This window comes from Spermophilus citellus (assembly GCF_964194105.1).
Source record: "Spermophilus citellus genome assembly, chromosome: X".
Classification (NCBI taxonomy): Eukaryota; Metazoa; Chordata; class Mammalia; order Rodentia; family Sciuridae; genus Spermophilus; species Spermophilus citellus.
In genome coordinates this window covers 67,200,322-67,225,103 of record NC_138190.1, presented here as the reverse complement: position 1 = coordinate 67,225,103, position 24,782 = coordinate 67,200,322, and the positions used below count along the sequence as shown (strand labels likewise).

At 37.2% G+C, this 24,782-nt stretch overlaps 1 pseudogene across 1 annotated transcript; it reads right to left on the bottom strand.

Annotated features, from left to right (window-relative positions):
* Positions 1-6,889: 6,889 nt before the first annotated feature.
* On the bottom strand, positions 6,890-8,072 carry LOC308639433 (SUMO-conjugating enzyme UBC9-like; annotated as a pseudogene). Its single transcript has 2 exons — positions 7,487-8,072; positions 6,890-6,958 (listed from the first exon to the last, which is right to left on the bottom strand). The product of its transcript is annotated as an SUMO-conjugating enzyme UBC9-like (transcript).
* Positions 8,073-24,782: the final 16,710 nt, after the last annotated feature.

Here is a 24,782-nt window from a genome sequence, read left to right as displayed (position 1 = left end):
TAGTTTGAATGACCTGAGTGGTAACTGGAGGAAAGTGGGGAATGGCTAGAGGAGGTGGGTCACTGGAGGCATGCTCTGAAAGTATTCATTTTCTCTTGGCCTCTTCATTTCCCATCCTCTGCTTCCTGGCCAGCCATGAATGGAGAAGCTGGTTTTGAATTTGCAGTTCTCCTTTCTCAGCTTCCCAAGCTGCTGGGATTACAGGTGGGTGCCATGGCACTTAGCCAACTATTAATTTTTGTATGCTGATTTTATACACTACTACTTTGCTGCATTTACCAATTCAGGAAACCTTCCAGTGAAGCTTTTGGAATCTTCTAAGGATAGAATCATATCACCTGCAGTGATAATTTGGCTTCCACCATGTCCTTTTACCATGATGTTCTGCCTCATCTTGGGCCCAGAGCACTGGACTCAGCTTCTAAAATCATAAGCCAAAATAAACTCTCCTTCCTATAAGGTGTTCTTGTGGGGTATTTTGGTCACAGTGACAAAAATCTAACACAAGCACCTTTATCAAAGATCATATAACTCTATCGGTGTGGGTTTAATTCTATGTCTTTTATTCCATTCTTTTGGTCTGTATGTCTTCTTTGCCAGAACCATGTTGCTTTAGTTACTATAACCCTCTAGTATTATTTGAAATTGGGTATTGTGATGTCTCCAGTATAGCTCTTTCTGCTCAGAATTGCTATTCTGGTTCTTTTGTTCTTCTATATAAATTTTAGAACTGTTTTTTTCTAAATCTGTGAAGAATGTCATTGGTATTTTGATGGAGATTGGATTGAACCTATAGATCACTTTTGGTAATATGGCCATTTTAAGGATATTAATTAGCCTATCCATGAACATGGGATTTATTTTGAATCTTCTAGAATCTTCTTCAATTTCTTCTTTCAGTATTCTGTAATTTTTGTTGTTGAGCCCTTTCATCTCTTTGGTTAGATTAATTCCTATATATGTATGTTTGTTTGTTTCTAAGCTATCATAAATTGAATTGTTTTCTTGATTTCTTTCTCAGCAGATTTTCATTTTATGTGTATGGGAATGCTACTGATTTTTTTTTTTTTGTATTAGGTATTGAACCCAGGGGCCCTTAAATACTGAGCCACATCCCCAACCCTTTTTTATATTTTATTTAGAGACAGGGTCTCACTGAGTTGTTTCGTACCTTGCTAAATTGCTGAAACTAGCTTTGAATTCTCCTGCCTTAGCCTTCGAAGCCACTGGGATTATAGGTGTGCACTATGGTGCCTGGCCAGCTATTGATTTTTTTTCATATATTATTTTTTTTAGTTGTCAATGGAAATTCATTTATTTATGCAGTGCTTAGAATTGAACCCAGTGCCTCAAACATACTAGGCAATTGTTCTACCACTGAGCTATGACTCAAGCCCAGCTATTGATTTTGATTTGGGGAGGCGATACTGGGGATTGAACTCAGGGGTGCTCAACCACTGAGCCACATCCCCAGCCCTATTTTGTATTTTATTTAGAGACAGGGTCTCACTGAGTTGCTTACTGCCTTGCTTTTGCTGAGACTGGCTTTGAACTCACGATCCTCCTGCCTCAGACTACCGAGCTGCTGGGATTACAGGCCTGCACCACAGTGCCCGGCCCAGCAATTGATTTTTTTATGCTGATTTTATACACTACACTTTGCTGCATTTATCAGGTCAGGAAATCTTGCAGTGGAGCTTTCAGAATCTTCAAAGGATAGGATCATATCACCTGCAGTGATAATTTGGCTTCTTCTTTTCCTATTTACATCCTTTTTATTTATTAATTAATTTTTTTAACAATTGTAGATGGACAGCATGACTTCATTTCTTTAGTTTTTAATGCAGTGCTAAGGTTCAAACTCAGTGCCTCACACATGCTAGGCAAAGACTCTACTACTGAGCTACAGCCCCAGCCCCACTTTTATTTTTGTTTCAATTGTCTAACTGCACTAGCTAAAAACTCAAAAACTATATTGAATAAGAGTAGTGAGGGTGAACATTCTTCTATTGTTCTTGATTACAAAGGAAGGGCTTTTAGTTTATCTACATTCAGCATAATGTTAAATTTAGTTTGTTATATGTAGTCTTTATGATGTTGAGGAAAGATCATTTTCCCTAGTGTCTTAATGGTTTCTATCATAAATAGGTGCTGAATTTTATCAAAGGCTTTTTCTGCATTTATTGAAATAATCAAATTATTTTTGTCCTTCATTCTATTTATGCAATGTATTGAATTTATTGATTTGCATATTTTGAACTATCCTTACTTGCACCCCTGGAGTGAAATCAACCCCATCATGGTGTATAATCTTATAATGTATTCTTGACTTGATTTGTTAAAGTTAAAATATGTTAAAATATAAACATTTTATTAAAAATGTTTATATCGATGTTCATCAAGAATATTGGTCTGCAGTTTTCTTTCCATGATGTGTCCTTATCTGGTTTTGTTATCAGGGTGTTACCAGCTTTCTAGAATGAGTGTGGGAGTGTTCCCTCCTTTTCTATTTCATGGAATAATGTGAGAAGCATTGTCATTAGTTCTTTTTTAAAGATCCAGTTGAATTTAGCTGTGAATCTGAGTTCCTGGTCCTAGGCTTTTCTTTGTTGGGAGACTTTGTATTATTGCTTCAATCTCATTGCCTGTTGGTCCATTTAGATTTTCTATATCCTCTTCATTCAATTTGGTTAATTCATATGTGTCTAGAAATTTATCCAATTCTTCTAGAAGTTTCCAAAATTGCTGAGAGCCATAGCCTAGTCAGAATGATGCATGGCATTTTTGCCAGAACTGAGTGGTTGAGAGGTGACCCCAGCAAGCCATTGAGATGATGATGGTTATGTTAAGCTGTTTATTCAATTGTATATTAGACCCCTGCTGTCTGCCTCAGGCTGGGCTACTTTGGAGTTCTTGCGGGGATTCCTGGAGAGTTCACATTGGTTGTGGAAGTGCCGGAGGAAGGATTTCCAGTTGTTGTGTGGTGTGTCCCGGGAGAAGGCCACGTGCCTGATGTTCGTTCATGGGAGTTCGGAAATAAAGTTTGTTCCTGCTTGAGTGGCTCGTGATTTGTGCCCAGCCAGACTGCGGAACAAAATAGTCCCTAATGATCATCTGGATTTTAGTGATATCTTTTGTGATATCTCCTTTCTTGTCTCAAATTTTATTAATTTGGCTCTTATCTTTTAGTTAATCTATCAGTTTATCAATATTGCTTAAATTTTCAAAGAACAAACTCTTTGATTCATTGATTCTTTGTATTTTTATTCTCTATTTCAATAATTCCATCTACGATCTTAATTATTTCTTTCCTTCTGCTAGTTTTTAGTTTAGTTTGTTATTAGTTTTCTAAGACCTTGAGATGAAATCATAAGGTGATTTATTTGGGATGTTTGGGATCATTCTGATTTTTTATGTAGGCACTCGTATGTATAAACTTCCCTCTCAGAACTTCGAAGTGTCCCAAAAATTCTGATACATTGTATAGCTACTCTCAATTGATTTTAATAATTTTTAAATTTCTCCCCTGTGTTTCTTCTATGACCCATTCATTATTCAAAGGTCTATTGTTCAATTTCCATGTGTTTATATAGTTTCTATAGTTATTCTTGCTTTTTTCACTTAAATGTTGTTACCTGTATTTTTTTTAATTTTTCTTTTTTAGTTATAGTTGAACAAAATGCCTTTATTTTACTTATTTTTATGTGGTGCTGAGGATCGAACCCAGGGCCTCACACATGCTAGGCGAGCACTCTAATGCTGAGCCATCACCCCAGCCCGTTACCTGTACATTTAATGATGTTGATAAGCAAGATACATTCTGTAGAGTAATTGTCTAGTTGACAAAACTGTTTTTGAATGTTACAGGTGCTATTCTTTTGACACTATTCACTTTTATGTATATTAATGACACATGACAAAATGCTGATTTCTAGTTCCAAGGTCAATTTAATGTTTATAGCTGAACACACTCACCATTTATGCTCCTTTTATTTATTTATTTATTTATTTAAATTTTTTTTTTAGTTGTAGATGAACACAATGCCTTTATTTTGTTTATTTATTTTTATGTGGTGCTAAGGATTGAACCCAGTGCCTCACACATGCTAGGCAAGTGTTCTACTGCTGAACCCCAGCCCCAGCCCCTGTGTCCTTTTTAAAAATGGTGCTTGCAGTAAAGAGTTCATTCTTCTCAAGTCATTCATATTATTTGTTAGGCAATTTATCTTTGATCAGAATGTTGATGAATGAAATTTTGACCTGTCATGGTTTTTGTGTTTGTGGGTTTTTTAATTCTTTTTTATTGATTTTTTTTGAATTTTTAATATTTATTTATTTTTTAGTTTTCGGTGGACACAACATCTTTGTTTGTATGTGGTGCTGAGGATCGAACCCCGGCTGCACACATGCCAGGCAAGCACGCTACCGCTTGAGCCACATCCCGAGCCCTCTTTTTTATTGATTTTTGAAAAAAATAAATGACAGCGGAATGCATTACAATTCTATTACATATATACAGCACAATTTTTCATATCTCTGGTTGTATATAAAGTATGTTGACACCCAATTCGAGTCTTCATACATGTACTTTGGGTAATGATGTCCATCACATTCCACCATCCTTGCTAATTCCCTGCCCCCTCCCTTCCCCTCCCTCCCCTCTTCCCTATCTAGAATTCATCTATTCCTCCCATGCTCCCCCTCCCTACCCCACTATGAGTCAGCCTCCTTATATCAGAGAAAACATTCTGCATTTGTTTTTGGTGGGGGGGGTTGTGTTTGCATTTAATTCATGTTGTAACAGCATGTAGCTACAGTTCTCCAAAAAGTAAATCTTTTAAGAATATTTTTCAGATTTTTAATAAATTTTTTCTCTACAGTTAAAAAAGAAAAAGAAAAAAATTGTCACCAAAAAATATAACCACCAACACTATCTTTTGAAAGTAAATGAGAGCTGGATGCATTAGTAATCTCAGAGACTCAGGAGTCTGAGGAAGGAGGAATCAAGTTTGACTCAGCCTTTGCAACCTAGAGAGACCCTGCCTCAAAATAAAAATTTTTTTAAGTTTTTTTTTGTAGTTGTTGATGGACAGAATGCCTTTATTTTAATTGTTTATTTTTTTATGTGGTGCTGAGAATCAAACCCAGTGCCTCACACATGCTAGGCAAGCACTCTACCACTGAGCTATAGCCCCAGCCCCATCAAAATAAAAATTTTATTTTATTTTTTTTTTATTTATTGTTTTAGTTTTCGGGGGACACAACATCTTTGTTTGTATGTGGTGCTAAGGATTGAACCCAGGCCAGGCGAGCGCGCTACCGCTTGAGCCACATCCCCAGCCCAGAAATAAAAATTTTAAACAGGGCTAGGGGTAGAGTACTTCTGGTTCAATACCCAGAACCACAAAAAAAATGAATGAAAAGTTAAGACAGTTTCAAATAATAAAAGCTGAGAAAGTTCTTCACTAGTCGAGTTACCCTACAAAAAATACTAAAATGAGTCCATGAGGCTGAAATGAAAACTCATTAAACAGCACTTGAAGTCATGTGAAGAAATAAATAACACTGATAAGAGTGACAACATAGGCAAATATAGAAGGCATTATCATTGTACTCTTTATTTCTTCCATGATTTTAAAAGTATATAAAACCCTTGTAAATCTATGTTAATGAGCACACACCATCTATGAAGATATAATCTGTACAACAACATAAGAGGAAGGGAAGATTCATATGAGATCTAAGTTTTTGTATGCTATTGAAACCATGTTAGTAATAATTCAAATTTAGTTGCTAGAAATTTAGGAGAGAGAGATATATATATATATATATATATAATTTTTTTAAGAACACTCACAAAGTCCACGCAAAGTCCATGGACCACACCACCATCGGAATCCCACGCAAGACATTGTAAGGATGGCCTTAGGCCTGTGCCTAGTCTCACCTGGCACTCCAAATGGAGCCCTCCACTATGACCCTCAGGCACAAACAAGTCACTTCTCCACACCCTGATAAATTCAGAGTGAAGTCTCTGCAGGCTGTCCAAGCCCTCTAAGAGGTAAAGGTGAGAAAATCAGGGTGGGGACCACCATACCAGATGTTTTAACCCCAGGGTAAATGATGTCACTAAGAAACCTGGTGGCAGCTGATAGGGATTTAAAGGGGGGGTCAGAAGCCCCAAAATTTGAGGGCTGGGGTTATGGCTCAGCAGTAGAGTTCTCGCCTAGCGCACATGAGGCACTGGGTTTGATCCTCAGCACCATATTTAAAAAAATTGAAATAAAGATATTGTGTCCACCTACAACTAAAAAATAAATATTTTTAAAAGCCCCAAAATCTGGTATAAATATTGGAGAAAATAAACTGACATTCAGCCAGCCAACAATGATGCACACAAGCTGGAGACCCTGATGAGAACTTGGACTGACATCCCAACACTTTTCATTGTTTGTCTGATCCTCTGTGTTGTTCTCACTGCTCTCAAACTCTACAGTCACATCTTGACCCTGGTGAGAGCTGCAGCTTCTCCCTACAACCCTCTCTTCAACCAGCTCCATCCCTGGAGAAGCCTGCCTTAGTTCCTGATGTGATCACCTCAGTCTGAGTGAGTGTGCATCTGCTGGACTTAAAGCCTAAGGCTTGAGACTTTTGATCTGACACTTGAGCTTAGCATGCAGAGGGAATGTCTGTCATGGGCCTGTCATGATTAAGTGTGTTTGCAGGGCTTAGAATTAATCTAGAATTGTTTGCTGTGAATTGATTATGTCTATTGCAGTATCTAGCAGTAAGGGTTGTCATTTTCTTGATTAAAAACCTATAGACTCACATGCACAAGGCCCTGGATTCAATCACCAGCACCAAAAAAAAAAAAAAAAAAAAAAAGAACCTATAGAGTGAAATTGTATTGAGTGAGCAGCAGTGTATCATGGCGGCACTCACAGAGCAGCTTTATAGCCTGCAAGAGGAATTTCACAAGCATGCTTTAGGAGTTCTGTCATGGGTTGGGGTGGGGTCGACCCTTTAGCAGATACATGTTCTTATGGGAGGCTAAGCAGCATTGTCTCAGAATCTCTAGATAAAATGGCTCCTAAATCCAAACTTAGGAGTACCTAGATAAAATGGCTCCCCACCTAAAATGGTGTAGGTGCCGGTCAAGATCCTGCTGACCTTGGATCTGAGGCACAACAGCCAGGTTCTGAGAGAAGGGTGTGGGAAGGGAGGGACAGGGACAGCCTGCTGGAGGCTGAGACAGCTCTGAACAGTGAAGCATATCTGAATTAGCTCCTAGGGGTTTACTCAAATTTAAAAGTTTATAATTTTACAGCAGTTAAAATACTGACATCAATATTAAAATGAAAGCAAGTTTTACATAACAATCAAAAAATACAAAAGACTGAAGGAAGAGACTCTGAATGAAAATGGGCAATTCAGCTAATTCAGAACTGTATGCCAGTGGGGGAAATGAAAGATGGCGCCCCCCCACCTTCCCATGCAACTGGGAACTATAAGAGCGACTTGAGATTTGCAAAAGGGTAAACAAGTTTTTGCCAAACCAATTCCTCCTTTTGCAGTGCCACAGGGTTGCTGCCTGTGAGGGTACAAACTTCTTGGCTTGTACTCGAACACTTTTCTCATATTCCATTCCGTTTGGGCAGTAAATCCTGTAGGCCTCTGCGTGACTGGGGTCTTGGATATTTAGTTCATTTAGAAGTTCCTGTATTCCTAATAAGATCTGCTTGATTGTGATGTCTGGCCTGCAGTTCTTGCCCTCCTCCAGGATGTACAGACACACGGTACCAGAAGGGTACACATTCAGGTGAAACATCAGTGGCTCAAATTTACAGTGGTAAGGATGGATAATCATCTTTGAAGAGCATTCCCAGCTTGATCAAGCCTCCTTTCCATGGAGTCCCCTCCTTTCCTGGGATGGCATATTCCCAGTTCATTAGGTTCATCGTGTGATCCAGATTCTTAGTCCAGGCAGATACCAAGCCAAAGGGGTGCTACTACCTCCAAGCTTTTCTCTCCTGGGTTAGTCTGCTGAGAGCAATCCCTGACAATCCAGACATGTTCAAAATCCCTGGGCAGCAGAGGCCAGTGCATTGAGGCTGGTGCATCATGGTGGCACTCCCTTGTCTCAGAAATTTATTAACTACAAATATCATGGTTATCACAAAGAAAATATATAAATATTCACAAAATTAAATGAAAAGGGAATCAAAATGGTACACTACAATAATTCAACTAAACACAAAAGAAAGCACTAGCAAAGGAAAAGAGGCTTAAAAGGTATAACATATATAGAAAATTAATATTGAAATTGCATAAGTAAGTTTTTCAGATCAGTAATTAATTTAAAAATAAATTGATTAAGCCACATCAAATGGTGTATACCAATAACCCTAGCTACTTGGAAGTCTTGAGTCAGGTGGTTTGCAAATTCAAGCCCAATCCTGACAATTTAGCAATGACCCCTCTCAAAAATTAAAAATGGAAAGGGTTGGGGACGTAGCTCAGAAATCAGGTACCATGGATTCAATCCCCAATACCACAAATAAATGAATAAATAAATAAATAAAGTTCTCTAATCAAAGACAAACATTAGAAGAGTGGATTAAATAAAATGATCAAATTATATGCTATCTACAAGAGTTCCAGTTTAGATCCAAAGATGCAAATAGGATGAAAGTTAAAGGACAGAAAAATATATTACATATTACAGAGTAACTAAACTGCCGTGTAATTATACTATATCACACAAAATAGACTATAAGTAAAATACTATTGAGACAAAGAACATTATATATTAATTAAGAAGAGTTAGCAATTCAAGCATATATATATACAAAACATAATAGAAAGAACAAATTGCTTCACGGTAATAGTTGGATACTTCATAAAGAACCTGAAAAATACTATAAGCCAACAAACCTAACAGGCACACATAGAAAATACCAACAATACCAGAATATATGTCCTTCTCAAGTGAACATGTCTTATTTTTTTAGAACAGAATATATTACAAGTGACAAACCAAACCTCAATAAATTTAAAAGGAAAGGATATAAAGTATGTTCCCTGAGCACAGTGAGATGAATCTGGAATTTAATAACAAAGGAAAATCAAACAATTAATAAATACATGGTATGTGGAAACTAAGCAACACTCCCACAACCAGTGGGTGAAAATAGAAATCATATTTGAAATAAGAAAATAAAAGATTGAAAATGAAAGTACAACATATAAGAACTTTTGTGATGTAATAGAAGCAATGCTCAGCAGAACGTTTATAGCTCTAAATGCCTATGTTAAGAGAAAAAGATTAAAAAATAAATAACCTAACTTACTAAAATAAAAACTGAAATTGAAAACATTACTACCAACCTTATAAAAATAAAAATGGGGCTGGAATTGTGGCTCAGTGGTAGAGCACTTACCTGGCATGTGTGAGGCCCTGGTTTTGATCCTCAGCACTGTATAAAAATAAATAAAAAATCCACTGACAACTAAAAAATATTTTAAAAAAATAAAAATAATTTTAAGAAGATACTATAAACAATTATATACCACCAAATAGGTCTCAATTCAATAATCTCAATTCAATAGTTTATACCTTAAGACACTAGTAAATAAGAGCAAACTAAACTCAAAGCTAGAAAAAAGAAGGAAATAAAGTACTGAGCAGAAATTCAAATACATAATGGAAAAATAATGGATTGTGGGGCACAGTGGTTCAGGCCTGTAATCCCAGTGGCTTGAAAGGCAGAGGCAGGAGAATCACAAGTTCAAAGCCAGCTTCAATAACTTAGCAAGGCCCTAAGCAACTCAGTGAGACCCTGTCTCTAAATATAATGCAAAATAGGGCTGGGAATGTGGTTCAGTGGTTGAGTGCCCCTGAGTTCAATCCCTAGTAACCCCCCCCCAAAAAAAAAGTCATTAAACATAATAATCAAGTAAGATTTATCCTAGGAATACAAAGGTGTTCAATATACAAAAATAAATTAACAACACATTGATAGAACAAAATATTTAACATTATACTACTGTAAATTTGGCCTAAACAAGTAAGCAAAAGAATTAATAAAAGGCATCGGTTAAGAAAGGAAGAAGGAAAACTATCTCAATTCACAGATAACATGACCCTATACAAGGAAAAACTCAAAGAATACGTGCATGCATGCGTGTGCACACACTGCGCACGCGCGCGCGCACGTGCACACACGCACACACACACACACATACACACACACAAATATATAAGAGCTAATGAATTAATTCAGTAAAACTACAGGGTACAAGATCAACCTAATGATGTATTGTATATTTCAAACTATCTAGAAGAGGGGCTGTGGTTGTAGCTCTGTGGTAGAGTGCTCACCTAGCACTTGTCAGCCACTGCGTTTGATCCTCAACACCATATAAAAATAAACAAATAAAATAAACATGTTGTATCCACCTACAACTAAAAAAAAATTAATATATAGAAGGGAGGATATTGAATATCTTACCACAAAGAAATAATAAATGTTTGAGGCAATGAATGTGCTAATTACTGATTTGATGATTACACAATGTATCAAAACTCACTTTTCTGCTGGGCACAGTGGCACATACCTGTAATCCCAGTGGCGCAGGAGGATCTCAAGTTCAAACCCAGCCTCAGCAACTTAGCAGAGACCCTAAGCAACTTAGCAAGACCCTATCTCAAAATAAAAAACAAAAGGGGACGGGGTTATGGCTCAGTGGTAGAGAGCTTGCCTAGCATGCATGAGGCACTGGGGTTCAATCCCCAGCACCACATAAAAATAAAATAAAGGTATTGTGCCTGTCTATAACTAAAAATATATTTTTAAAAAAGTAAATAAATAACAAAAAGTTCTGGGAATGTGGCTCAGTGGTTAAGCACCCTGGATTAAATCCCTGGGGTTGGGGATGTAGCTCAGTGGTAGACCATTCACCTAATCATGTGTGAGGCCCTGGGTTTGATTCCCAGTGCCAAAAAGCAATTGCTTGTCTTCATATATAGCAACCATAAATGATCTGAGATGGCAATTAAGAAAACAATACCCTTTACAATAATATCATAAATAATAAAACACCATGGGCTACATTTAACCAAAGAGATGAAACACTTATATTTTGAAATGTGCAAAATTTTGTTGAAATAAATTAAAGACTCTGAAAGACATTACATGTTCATGCATTAGAAGATAATATAAAGATGAAAATACTGCACAATAAAAAAATTGATGGATTAAAATGCAATCCTGGCCAAGTGCGGTGGCACAGGCCTATAATTCGAACAGCTTGGGAGGCTGAGACAGGAGGATTTTGAGTTCAAAGCCAGCCTCAGCAAAAGTGAGGTGCTAAGCAACTCAGTGAGACCCTGTCTCTAAAGAAAATACAAAATAGGGCTGGGGATGTGGCCCAGTGGTCGAGTGCCCCTGAGTTCAATCCCTGGTACAAAAAAAATTAAAATTAAAAAGAATTGTGGGGGCTGGGGATGTGGCTCAAGTGGTAGCGCGATCGCCTGGCATGCGTGCGGCCCGGGTTCGATCCTCAGCACCACATACAAACAAAGATGTTGTGTCTGCCGAAAACTAAAAAATAAATATTAAAAATTCTCTCTCTCTCTCTCTCCTCTCTCACTCTCTCTTAAAAAAAAAAGAATTGTGGTAGTGGCATAAGGTTAGACAATTAGATCATAGGGAATCTGCTTTTCATATATTTAGAGACCTGATAGGGGGTTTTAATATATATATATATATATGGATATGGTTGTTTCATTTTCCCACCTGCAATATCTTAAAATTTTTTGCTTCTTCATTTGTTGCCAAGATGTTCACCTAGAACTGCCATTGGATAAAGCTATGTCTAATCCCTCCTTAACAGAGAGTCCTCTCTAGACACTACTCCTTCTTTAGAAATAAAGTCACCTGAAATGAAAACATACTTAGCTATCACCAAAATCTTCCACTAATCATACAAAACCCTTCCTGCTACAAGTGAGAAGACCTGAATTTTAGTCCAGGATCAAACACTAACTCAATGGGTATTCTTAATAAAAAATGTATTAATTTTCTAGAACTCGGGTTCATCACTGATAAAATAAAGTGGATTGAAAGAGAAACTAAAAGACTCATAATATGTCTTCTGAGATAATGTGAATTCTATTGGTTCTTTCATCAGCAGATACTAGTCACCATATTTAATAGTATTTCTTTCCATATATCTGGAAGGGGTTTTTTATGATTTTATTTAGCAAGTAAGCAATCCCTTTAACTATGGTGAAACATTAGTTTTTCCATGCTTTGTCACCTAACAAAGGAGAATCTATGAGCCAATATAAAATAGAATTATCTTTTTCCTGATATTTTCAGATAAAAACAAGGAAACATGTCATTAGCAGACCCATAGAAAGAAAGCATTTTATTCAGGCAGAAGTAAAATGATCTTAGGTGGAAGATCATGGCTCTGTGAATAAATGAAAATCAATGAAATGAAAATGATGAATATAATAAATAAAATGCACAAAATTTGAACACACTGTAGCTAGATTATATAAGAGTGAGATAAATGAAATTTAACAGTGCTGGATTTAGTGAATCTCACCATCATGTCCACCCACAAGAATGGGGTCCTAACTAGAATAAGATATATTCCATGCTTGTATAATTCTATCAAAATGGATTCTACTGTCATATATAACTAGGAACCAATAAAATTTAATTTATAAAAAAAATATTGCAGGGGCTGGGGCTGGGGCTGGGGCTCAGCAGAGGAGCACTTGCCTGACATGTGTGAGGCACTGGGTTCGATTCTCAGCACCTCATAAAAATAAATAAAATGGAGGTCTAACTAAAAAGAATTCTTTTAAAAAAAGGTTGCAGATGAATTAAGGTTGCTAATCCAGTAACTTTGAAGTAGGAAAACATATTTGAATTATCCAGTGAAGCCAATGTCATTCTTAGAGTCCTTATTTGTAAGACAAGAGAGGCAGAAGTGGAACCAAAGATATGAAAGTGTGAGGACTTAGCCTGATGTTAGCTTTAAGATGGAGAAGTTGGCAGGTCTGATTTGTGGCTCAGCGGTAGAGCACTTGCCTAGCATGTGCAAGGGCCTGGGTTCGATCCTCAGCACCACATAAAAATAAAATAAAGATATTGTGTCCAGCTACAACTAAAAAAAATACAGGAAGTTATACTCCGTGTGTGGTGCTGAGGTTCTAACCCAGGGTCTCACAGTGCCAGGAGAGCGCTCTACTCCTTAGCCACAACAAAGATGGAGGGGCTCAGCTCTACTGCTGCTGAGCCACAACAAAGATGGAGGGGCTAGGCCATGAGGCAAGGCACACAAGCACCTTCTAGAGGCTGGGAATGTTATTGAAAGGGATTTTCCCTTAGAGTCTCTGGATGAGAGTTCTGCAGTGTTTTTAACCAATTTTAGACCTCTGGCCTCAAGAATTGTTAATAAATTTATGTTTTTCTAAGCCCCTAAAAAAGAGTGCTAGATTGCTTGCATTTTCTGAGAAGGGGATGAACATATCAATTAATATATGACCAACCAAAATATCAGGGCGATAAGGCAGAATAAAATACCCAGTGATTGCCCCAACACAAAAACATCAATTTGAACAGCTATCCATGCTTGACAATAAAAATAAAAATAAACTCAAAAAAAAGGTAGCAGAATAAAATAATAAAATAATAAAGACGAGAGCAAAAAAATAAATGAAATAGACTAGAAAAATAGAAAAATGAACAGAGATTAAAATTGTTTTATTTAAAGATAAAACATTAACAAACTAAAGAAGACTCAAATAAATAAAATCAGAGAGACAACCTACAGAATGGGAGAGCATATTTGCAAGCCATATATCTGACAAGGGCCTAAAATCCAGAATATATAAGGAATCCTAACAATTCAATGGCAAAAAAAAAAAAATAAACAAATAACCCAATTTAAATATGGGATAAAGATCTGAACAGACATTTCTCAAAAGGAGACATGCAAATGGCCAAAAAGTATATGAAAGAATACTCAGTATCATTAATCATTAGGGAAGTGCAAACCAAATGATGATATCACTTAATCACGGTGAGAATGGCTATTATTAAAAAGACAAAAAGTAACAAATGTTGGGGAGGGTGTGAGGAATGAGGAACTCATATACAATCTTGGTAGGGAGGTAAATTACTAGTTCAACCATTATGGAAAACAGTATGTAGGATTCTCAAGAAACAAAAAATAGGGCTGGGGATATAGCTCAGTTGGTAAAATGCTTACCTCAAGGCCCTGGGTTTAATCCCCAGCACCAAAAAATTAAAGGAAATTAAAAATAAATTTACCATATAGTCCAGCCATCTCACTACTGAGTATACATATATACAAAGGAAATGAAATCAACATATCAAAAAGACACCTGCACTCCTATTTTATTGCAACATTATCTACAACAGATGAATGTGAAATAAGCCTAAATATCCATCAACAGATGAATGGCTTTAAATACACAATGGAATGTGTGTTAACACAAAATGGAATACTTTTCATCCATTAAAAATCATGAGATCCTATCATTTTCAAAAGTATGGATGGACCTAAAGGAGAGTATAAAACAAATCAGGCACAGAGTTTTGGTCAAAAATTAAAATCTTTGGTTCATTTTGAGTTGATTTTTGTATGCACTATAAGGTGTCTCTTTTCTTTTCCTTTTTTTTCTTTTCTTTTTTTTTGCATCTGAATATACAGTATTTGCAACACCATTTATAGAAGAAACCATCATTTCCTTATTGTATATTCTTGGTGCTCTTGTGAACAATTGACCATGTACATGTAGGTTTATTTGTGGGCTCTCTATTCTGTTCTCCATGGTTTATATGTCTGTTTTCATACCAGCGTCCTACTGTTTTGATTTGGGTAGCTTTGTAATACCATATGAAATCAGGAAATGTGGGACCTTCTATTTGTTCTTTTTTTCTCATGATTGCTTTAGCTATTCAAGGTCTTTGTGGTTGCAAACAAATTTAAATATTTTTCTGTTTCTCTAAAAAAAAACTATTGCAATTTTGACAATGAATTATGTTGAATCCATAGAGACTTCTTTTTTTTTCTTCTGATACTGAAGATTGAATGTAGGGTTGCTTTGCCATTGAGCTACATCACCAACCCTTTTTGGTTTTTATTTGGAGACAGGGTCTGACTCAGTTGCTGAGGCTACCATTGAACTTGCAATCCTCCTGCCTTAGCTTCACAGATAGCTGGGATATTTAGTCATGTACCACATGCCCAATGCATAAAGACTTCTTTACCATTGAAAACAGAATCAATTTCAGAAAACTCAGAACCAATTCAGAAAACTCATCTTTAAGATTGTAGGGCTGGTGTTGTAGCTCAGCAGTAGAGCGCTTTCCTAGCACATGCAAGGCCCTGGGTTTGTTCCTCAGCACCACATAAAACAAACAAACAAATTAATTAATTAATTAAAGGTATTTTGTCCAACTACAACTAAAAAATAAATATTTTTTAAAAAGATTCTATTAAACCAGGATAACTCTCAGTACTAAAATTTGCATCAGGATTCTAATAGATAAATAAAACCAAAAGGGAGATTATATACCCACACATATATATGCAAACACATATATACATGACCCTTGAATAATATAAATAACATGGGCTGGGGATACAGCTCAGTTGGTAGAGTGCTTGCCTTGAATACAAAAGGCCCTGGGTTCAATCCCCAGTACCAATAAATAAATAAATAAAATGGGTTTGAAGTATGCATGTTGACATAAATCTACTACAAAAAAGCCAGGTGCACAAACACATTGGAGAAAAGATAGGTTCTGATGCTGGAAAAACTGGAAAATCCATATGTAACAAAATGAAATTAGACACCTATCTCTCTCTTACCTTGCACAAAACTCAACTCAAAGTGGATCAAGAATCTACACATTAGGGCTGGGGATGTGGCTCAAGCTGTAGCGCGCTCGCCTGGCATGCATGCGGCCCAGGTTCGATTCTCCAGCACCACATACCAACAAAGATGTTGTGTCCGCCAATAACTAATAAATAAATAAATAAATAAATAAATAAATAAATAAGAATCTACACATTAGACCAGAGACCCTGCACCTACTAGAAGAAAAAGTAGGCTCAAATTAACATCATGTCAGTTTAGGAACCAAATTCCTCAACAAGACCCCTAAAGCCCAAGAAGTAAAATCAAGAATCAATAAATAGGATGGTATCAAACTAAAAAGCTTCTTCACAGCAAAGGAAACAATCAAGAATGTGAAGAAAGAGCCTACAGAATGGGAGAAAATCTTTGCCACCTGCACCTCAGATAGAGCATTAATTTCCAGGATACATGAAGAACTCAAAAAACTTAACACCAATCAATAAATGGGCAAAGGAACTAAATAGACACTTCACAGTAGAAATATGATCAGTCAATAAATATATGAAAAAAGGTTCAACTTCTCTAGCAATTAGAGAAATGCAAATTAAAACTACACTGAGGTTTCATCTCACTCCAGTTGGAATGGCAATTATCAAGAATACAAGTAACAATGCCAGGCATGGTGGCACATGCCTATAATCCCAGGGGCTTGGGAGGCTGAGACAGGAGGATCACGAGTTCAAAGCCACCCTCAGCAAAAGCGAGGAGCTAAGCCACTCAGTGAGACCCTATCTCTAAATAAAATACAAAATATGGCTAGGGAATGTGGCTCAGTGGTTGAGTGTCCCTGAGTTCTATACCCAGTACCAAAAAGAAAGAAAAGAAAGAAAGAAAGAAAGAAAGAAAGAAAGAAAGAAAGAAAGAAAGAAAGAAAGAAAGAAAGAAAGAAAGGAAGAAAGAAAGAAAATATAAGTAACAATAAACATTGGCAAGGATGTGGGGGAAAAGATACACTCATGCTTTGTTGGACTGCAAATTGGAAAGTAGTATGGAGATTCCTCAGAAAACTTGGAATGGCACCACTATTTGACCCAACTATCCCAAAAGATTTAAAATCAGCATACTATAGTGACCCAGCCACATCAATGTTTATAGCAGTTCAGTTCACAATATAGCTAAGCTATGGAAACAACCTAGGTGACCCTCAACAGATGAATGGATAAAGAAAATGTGGTGCACATACACAATGGAATATTGTTCAGCCTTAATGAAAAATGAAATTATGGCATTTGCCTGTAAGTGGATGGATGCTAAGTAAAATAAGCCAATCCCGAAAAACCAAAGGCTGAATGTTCTCTATGATATGCAGATGCTGACTCATAATAGGTGGGAGGGTAAGGGGGGAAGAGTGGAGGCACCAGATTGGACAGGCGGAAGTGGGGGGGACAGAAGGGGGATAGGAATGGGAAAGACTAGAATGAATCAGACAGGACTTTCCTATATTCATATATGAATACACAACCAGTGTAACTCCATATCATTTACCACCATAAAAAAGGGAAGTTATACTCCATGTATGTATGATATGCCAAACTACATTCCACCATTATCAGGCTAAGTGAAGTAAGCCAATCCCAAAAAACCAAAGGCAGAAAGTTCTCTCTGATAAGTGGATGCTGATCCATAATGGGGGGAAAGGGGCATGGGAAAAATGAGGAATGTTGATTAGGCAAAGGGGAGGGAGGAGAGGGAAGGGGGTATGGGGGCCAGAAAGATGGTTGAATGAGATGGACATTATTACCCTAGGTACATGTATGACTGTACATACGGTGCAACGCTACATCATGTACAATCAGAGAAATGAAAAGTTGTGCAGCAATTGTGTACAAGGAATGAAAATACATTTTGCTGTCATATATACCTAATTAAAATAAATAAATTAATTAAAAATATAATCTACTGTCATGTATAACTAAAAAGAACAAATAAAAAAATTAAAAATAAAAAGGCTGGGCACAGTGATACATGCCTATAATCCCAGCAGCTCTGGGGGCTAAGGCAGGAGGATCACAAGTTCAAAACCAGCATCAGCACCTTAGTGAGGCACTAAGCAACTCAGTGAGACCTGTCTCTAAAGAAAATACAGAATAGAGCTGGGGATGTTGCTCGAGTGCCCTTGAGTTCAAACCCTGGTACAAAAAAATACTACAAGTAGTTATAATTTATCAAAATATACATCACACAGAGTGTGATGTGTGCCATATGCAATTGAGAGAAATGTAAACAAATATAGTGCTAAATTATAAGCACAAGAAAAGTAGATGTACACATCTATGTTATAGTTGGATCTGCAATCTCCCCTAAAGGCTCATGTGTTTAAGGCTTTGCTTCTAAACTGGTGCACTATACAAAGTTGGTGGAAACTTTAGGAAATAAGGCCTGGTTGGAGGAAGTAGGTTATTGGGAGGTGTGCCCCTATAGGGTATATTGGGATGCTGGCCTCCTCCTCCTCCTTTTCTTATTCTTCATGCTCTTCTTCATTGCCTTCATCTTCTTCCTCATCTTCTCCATCATCTCTTCCTCCTCCTCTCCTTATTTGTCTCTTTCTACTTCCTGAACACAACGAGTTGAGCAGCTTTGCTCTACCATGGGCCCTCTCCACCATGATATTCTGCCTTACCACAAGCAATGGAGCCAGCAGATCATGAACTGAAACCTCTGAAACTGTTAACCAAAATAAATCTTCCTCTTTTGATTTTCTTGGGTATTTTTATCACAGCAATGGAAAACTACACATCAATGAACTAACGCACTGTGTTATTGTGATGATATTATATCTACTTCCTGTTACGATAAAACTCTGTGTAATGCTAATAATCTCCTCAAGAAAAGTTTTTTCAGTAAATTGTGTATGGTAGTAAATTGTGATCTGTCATGGTTTTTACTTATTTTTCACCATATAGCATATAGCACCCAAAATATGTGTTAATCAACTGTTTATGTTAATGGTAAGTCTTCTGGTCAGCAGTAAGACATTAGTAACTAAGTTTTTGGAGAGTCAAAAGCTAAACATAGGGTTGGGGTGTCATTCAGAGGCAGACCATTTGCCTAGCAGGTGCAAAGGCCTGGATTCAAACCCACAACACCACACACCACACACACACATAGTTGTATACATTTCTGACTGGGTGACAGCACACTTAACTCCCATATTATTCAAGGGTTAACAGCATATACATATGAGTGTGTAGTGTGTGTGTGTGTGTGTGTGTGTGTGTGTGTGTAGAGACAGAGAGACATTTCCCAAGGAATTGACTTGTATGATTGTGATGGCTGGACAGGCATGTAAGAAAATCTGTAGAGCTGGTATGAAAGCTGGAAACCCTCAGTCAGAATCTGACACTGAAGTCCCACGGGAAAATGTCCTCTTCCTTAGAGAAACCTTAGTTTTGCTCTTAAAACCTAATCCTGGGCTGGGGATATAGCTCAGTGGTAGAGTGTTTGCCCTGCATGCACAAGGCCCTGGGTTCAATCCCCAGCACCACACACACACACACAAAAAAAAAAAAAAGCCTAATTCTTATGGTTAGGTCCAAGGATGTACAAGACCTGTGCACTGATAACTACAAAACAATGCTGTAATAAATTTAAAAAAAAAATAAATGGAAATGTACCCTGTATTCATGGATTTAAAGGTAATGTAAAGGTATCAGTAGTGTGCAAAATGATCTATATTTCCCTCTGCATAGTATTGACCTATACTTAGGGAATTTTATTCCCTAATAAAACTCCAAAAGCCATGTTAACCAAAATAAATCTTCCTCCTTTGATTTCTTGGGTATTTTTCTCACAGCAATGGAAAACTACACATCAATGAACTTATGGAAAAGCTAATTTTCAAATTCATAAAATAATCTTTAAAAAGAATAAAGTTGGCGGGGGGGTGCTCACAGTTCCTTATTTCAAAACTTACTACAAAGCTATAGTTACAAAAAGGAGGAGTGGTACTGGCATAAGGACAGCAATAAAAATGTTCTGGAATTAGAGAGTGTTGATGGTTTCACAACATAGTGAATTCACTAAAAGCCATTGAATTGCACACTTTATTTTTAATTTTTTAAATATTTTTTAGTTGTCAATAAACCTTTATTTTATTTCTTTATTTTTATGTGGTGCTGAGAATCAAACCCAGTGCCTCACACATGTTAGGCAAGTGCTCTACCACTGAGCCACAACCCCAACCCCAAATTGCACACTTTAAAATGGTGAAATTATAGTTTACCTGCAGTGCTTTTTCACTGGGCACGATTTATATTATATTCTCACAGGTGTGTCTCTGAAATGGTTTACTTGGATGGTTGCAACAGCATGTACCATTGAAAAATGAGAATCTGCAACACTAAGTCACCTGCAGGGTAATTCCTTAAAAAAATAATCATGGGGCTGGGAATATAGTTTATCAGTAGAGTGCTTGCCTAGCATGCACAAAGCCCTGGGTTTAATCCCCAGCACCACCAAAAAAAGAAATCATACCTCCAGGAATAAGCAATTCAAATTTGAATAAAGAGATTACAAAAACTGAATTCAGATATATTATTTTATATTATTTGAGGGCACTGCAAATAATGCCTTTCTCCAGTCACAGAATGATTCTGGAATATGCAGTTCCAAACTTGCCTGCTGAAGGGAAATTAATCTTGGGAATAATTACAATGCAAAATATTGTTTTGAAGCATCTGCAATGGCAATATTAGACCCACCTCATTTAGTGCAAACCTCAATGAACCTGCACAAGCAGTACCAGTTTATTTCAAGTAATGTTGGAGCACCATCCTGTTGCTATTACAGTGGAGGTGAAGAAAAAAAGACATTAAACCACTTCCTCTACTGATTTTAAATCCTCAACATAGTGATACTTTAGAGAAAGAAAAGAACGTGAATAAATCATTTTATGGAGAGATCTTTGTCACCATCACTTGAGGAAAGTGTACTCCAATGAGAGATTATTTTATTTTCAGCATGAAAGTGGAAAACACTTGCATTCACTATTAGCATATAATCCTCAGATCTTAAAAATGTTGAAAGAGGAGAATCAGATAATTTTAGAAAATAAAAAACTTACATTATATGTTCAGAAAAGGGATGTATTGAATGAAAATAAGGCAACAGCTAGAAGAAGAGCTACTAAAAGCAAAAATTGAAGTAGAGAATCTAAAAGCAATTTACTTATGGTATAATCTACCTAATTATTGTAGTCTAAAGGATTTTTTTTCAATCTTTTAATTTGATTATTTTAATTTTGTCATAAATTACTTTGGGAACATCCTAAAGCAGAATAAATGCTGAAAAGTGTTGTTAATCTCTATTATAGAAAAACTTTTGACCTGATTTTCTTCTTTCTTTCTTTGTTTTGGTATGATTTTCTAATTATTTGATTTTCTTTTTAGATATTAAAAGTTACTGATTGTTTGGTAATTGTTATGGTTTAGATATGAGGTGTCCGCCCAAATCACACATATGAGACAATACAAGAAAGTTTAGAGGTGAAATGATTGGGTTATAAGAGTCTTGGGGCTGGGGATATACCTCAGTTGGTAGAGTGCTTGCCTTGCATGCACAAGGCCCTGGGTTCAATCCCCAGCAGGAGAGAGAGAGAGAGAGAGAGAGAGAGAGAGAGAGAGAGAGAGAAGAGAGAGAGAGAGAAAGAGAGAGAGAGAGAAAGAGAGAGAGAGAAAGAGAGAGAGAGAGAAAGAGAGAGAGAGAAAGAGAGAGAGAGAGAGAGAGAAAGAGAGAGAGAGAGAAAGAGAGAGAGAGAGAGAGAGAGAGAGAGAGAGAGAGAGAGAGCGCCCCAGGAGGGAGTTTTTATAGCCCAAATCTAATGGGGTCTCTGGGTCTGCAAGCTGCCTTGTGGCACAAGTGGGTTAAGTGTTCAGCCTTGGGGGAGGGGGGTGTTGAGTGCTCAGCCTTGAATGGGGTTGAGTGTTCAGACTTGACAAACAGGTGATAAAGAGGGGGGGGGGTTGAGTGCAGGGGTTATCCTGCAGCTAACATTCCTTCAGCCTGCCCTACAGACAACTTAGTTCAGCCTGTCCTGCACCTAACACCACCAACTTTGGTCCAAAACAATGGAGTCTAGTGAGGATGGCCTTAGGCCTGAGCCTAAGCAACTCCTTTTTAAAACTCCAGTTTGAAAACTGCAGTGTCACCAGGCACACCTACCCTCCAGTATGACTCTCAGGCACAAACAAGTCACTTCTCCCCACCCTGACAAACTCAGAGTGAAGCCTTTGGCATGGTGTCCTCACCCCTTAAGCGGGAAAGGTGAAAAGATAAGGATGGGACCACCAGACCAGATGTTAACCCCAGGGTAAATGACATAACTGAGAGATCCGGTGGCAGCTGATAAGGATTGAAAGGGGGATCAAAAACCCCAAAATCTGGTATAAATAATGGAGCAAATGAACAGACATTCAGCCAGCCAACATCTTGAGAGCTGCAGCTTCTCCCTAAGACCCTCTCTTCAACCAGCTCCATCCCTGGAGAAGCCTACCTTGGTTCCTGATGTGATCACCACAGTCTGAGTGAGTGTGCATCTGCTGGACTTAAAGCCTAAGGCTTGAGACTTTTGATCTGACACTCGAGCTTTAGCATGCAGAGGGAATGTCTGTCATGGGCCTGTCATGATTAAGTGTGTTTGCAGGGCTTAGAATTAATCTAGAATTGTTTGCTGTGAATTGATTATGTCTATTGCAGTATCTAACAGTAAGGGTTGTCATTTTCTTTTCTTTTTTTAATTTTTAATATTTATTTTTAGTTCTCGGCGGACACAACATCTTTGTTGGTATGTGGTGCTGAGGATCGAACCCGGGCCACACGCATGCCAGGTGAGCTCGCTACCGCTTGAGCCACATCACCAGCCCAAGGGTTGTCATTTTCTTGATTAAGAACCTATAGAGTGAATTTATATTGAATGATTTGAGTGAATAAAGCATTGAATAGGGCAGAAGTGTGTGGACATTCTTTGTTTCTCCCCCTCGACTGCATAAATCGCACCTTTTGCCATCTCTACAAGTCAGCTGTCTATGGACTAAGACTTCTGAAACCATGAGACCAAATACAATTTTCTTCCTGTAAAACTTTCTTGTCACGTCTTTTGGTCACAGCGGTGTAAAAGCTGACTACAACAGAAGTATTTTTCATTATCTTCCCCCAGTTTATTTTCTAAAATATTAAATTGTTGGCTTTACTGAAGGTCTTCTATTTATTTTTCAAAACATTTTAATTATACACATTACTATATATATGTGTGTGTGTGTGTGTGTGTGTGTGTGTGTATCTGTAGTTGGACACAATACAATAAATTTAATTATTTATTTGTTTTTATGTGGTGCTAAGGATTAACCCCAGGCTAGGCAAATGCTCTACCGCTGAGCCACAACCCCAATCATTAAAATACATACAAATATGTACACAAACACAAATTTTTTCCAAGTTCTGTCTTCAACTTTTTTAGTTAGAACTTTGAAAGCTAGTTAAATGGTTTTAAAACTAGTCCAATTTAAAATTTATATCACAGTCTAGCTATTGTGAATTGTGCTGCTATGAACATCGATGTGGCAGTATCCCTGTAGCATGCTTTTTTAAGGTCTTCAGGGAATAGTCCGAGAAGGGCAATAGCTGGGTCAAATGGTGGTTCCATTCCCAGCTTTCCCAGGAATCTCCAAACTGCTTTCCAAATTGGCTGCACCAATTTGCAGTCCCACCAGCAATGTACAAGTGTACCCTTTTCTCCACATCCTCGAGATGCCCTTCAATAGATGAATGGATAAAAAAAATGTGGCATCTATACACAATGGAGTACTATGCAGCAATAAAAAATGACAAAATCATAGAATTTGCAGGGAAATGGATGGCACTAGAGCAGATTATGCTTAGTGAAGCTAGCCAATCCCTAAAAAACAAATACCAAATGTCTTCTTTGATATAATGAGAGCAACTATGAACAGAGTAGGGAGGAAGAGCAGGAAGAAAAGAATAACTTTAAACAGAGACATGAGGTGGGAGGGGAAGGGAGAGAAAAGGGAAATTGCATGGAAATGGAGGGAGACCCTCATTGCTATACAAAATTACATATAAGAGGTTGTGAGGGGAATGGGAAAATAAACAAGGAGAGAAATGAACTACAGTAGATGGGGTAGAGAGAGAAGTTGGGAGGGGAGGGGAGGGGGGATAGTAGGGGATAGGAAAGGTAGCAGAATACAACAATTACTAATAGGGCATTATGTAAAATTGTGGATGTGTAACCGACGTGATTCTGCAATCTGCATTGGGGGTAAAATTGGGGGTTCATAACCCACTTCAATCTAATATATGAAATATGATATGTCAAGAGCTTTGTAATGTTGTGAACAACCAATAAAAAATTAAAAAAAAATAATAAAATAAAATTTATATCACTTAATAACAAGAAGTTTTTCTGTGGATCTCTGGGATTGTGTCTCAGCAGTAGAGTGCTCACTTAGCACATGCAAGGCCCTGAGTTTGACCCTCAGCACCACATAAAAATAAATAGATAAATAAATAAAGGTATTGTGTCTAATTACAATTGAAAAATAAATGTTAAAGGAAAAAAAAGAAGTTTCTCTGTGGGATCAGGGATGTAGCTCTTTAGTAGAGTACTTGCTAGCATGTGCAAGGCCCTGAGTTTGTTTCCAGTACCAAAAAAAAAAAAAAAAAAGTTTTCTCTCTGACACTTTTTTATGTTTTCATCTTTTGAAGGAGTCTTAGATTTTAGAAATGGAAGCTATTTGGAAAACACTTTTTCCCTCCTCTTAAATTTAAAGGTAATGAAACTGAGATCCAATGAAAACATGAC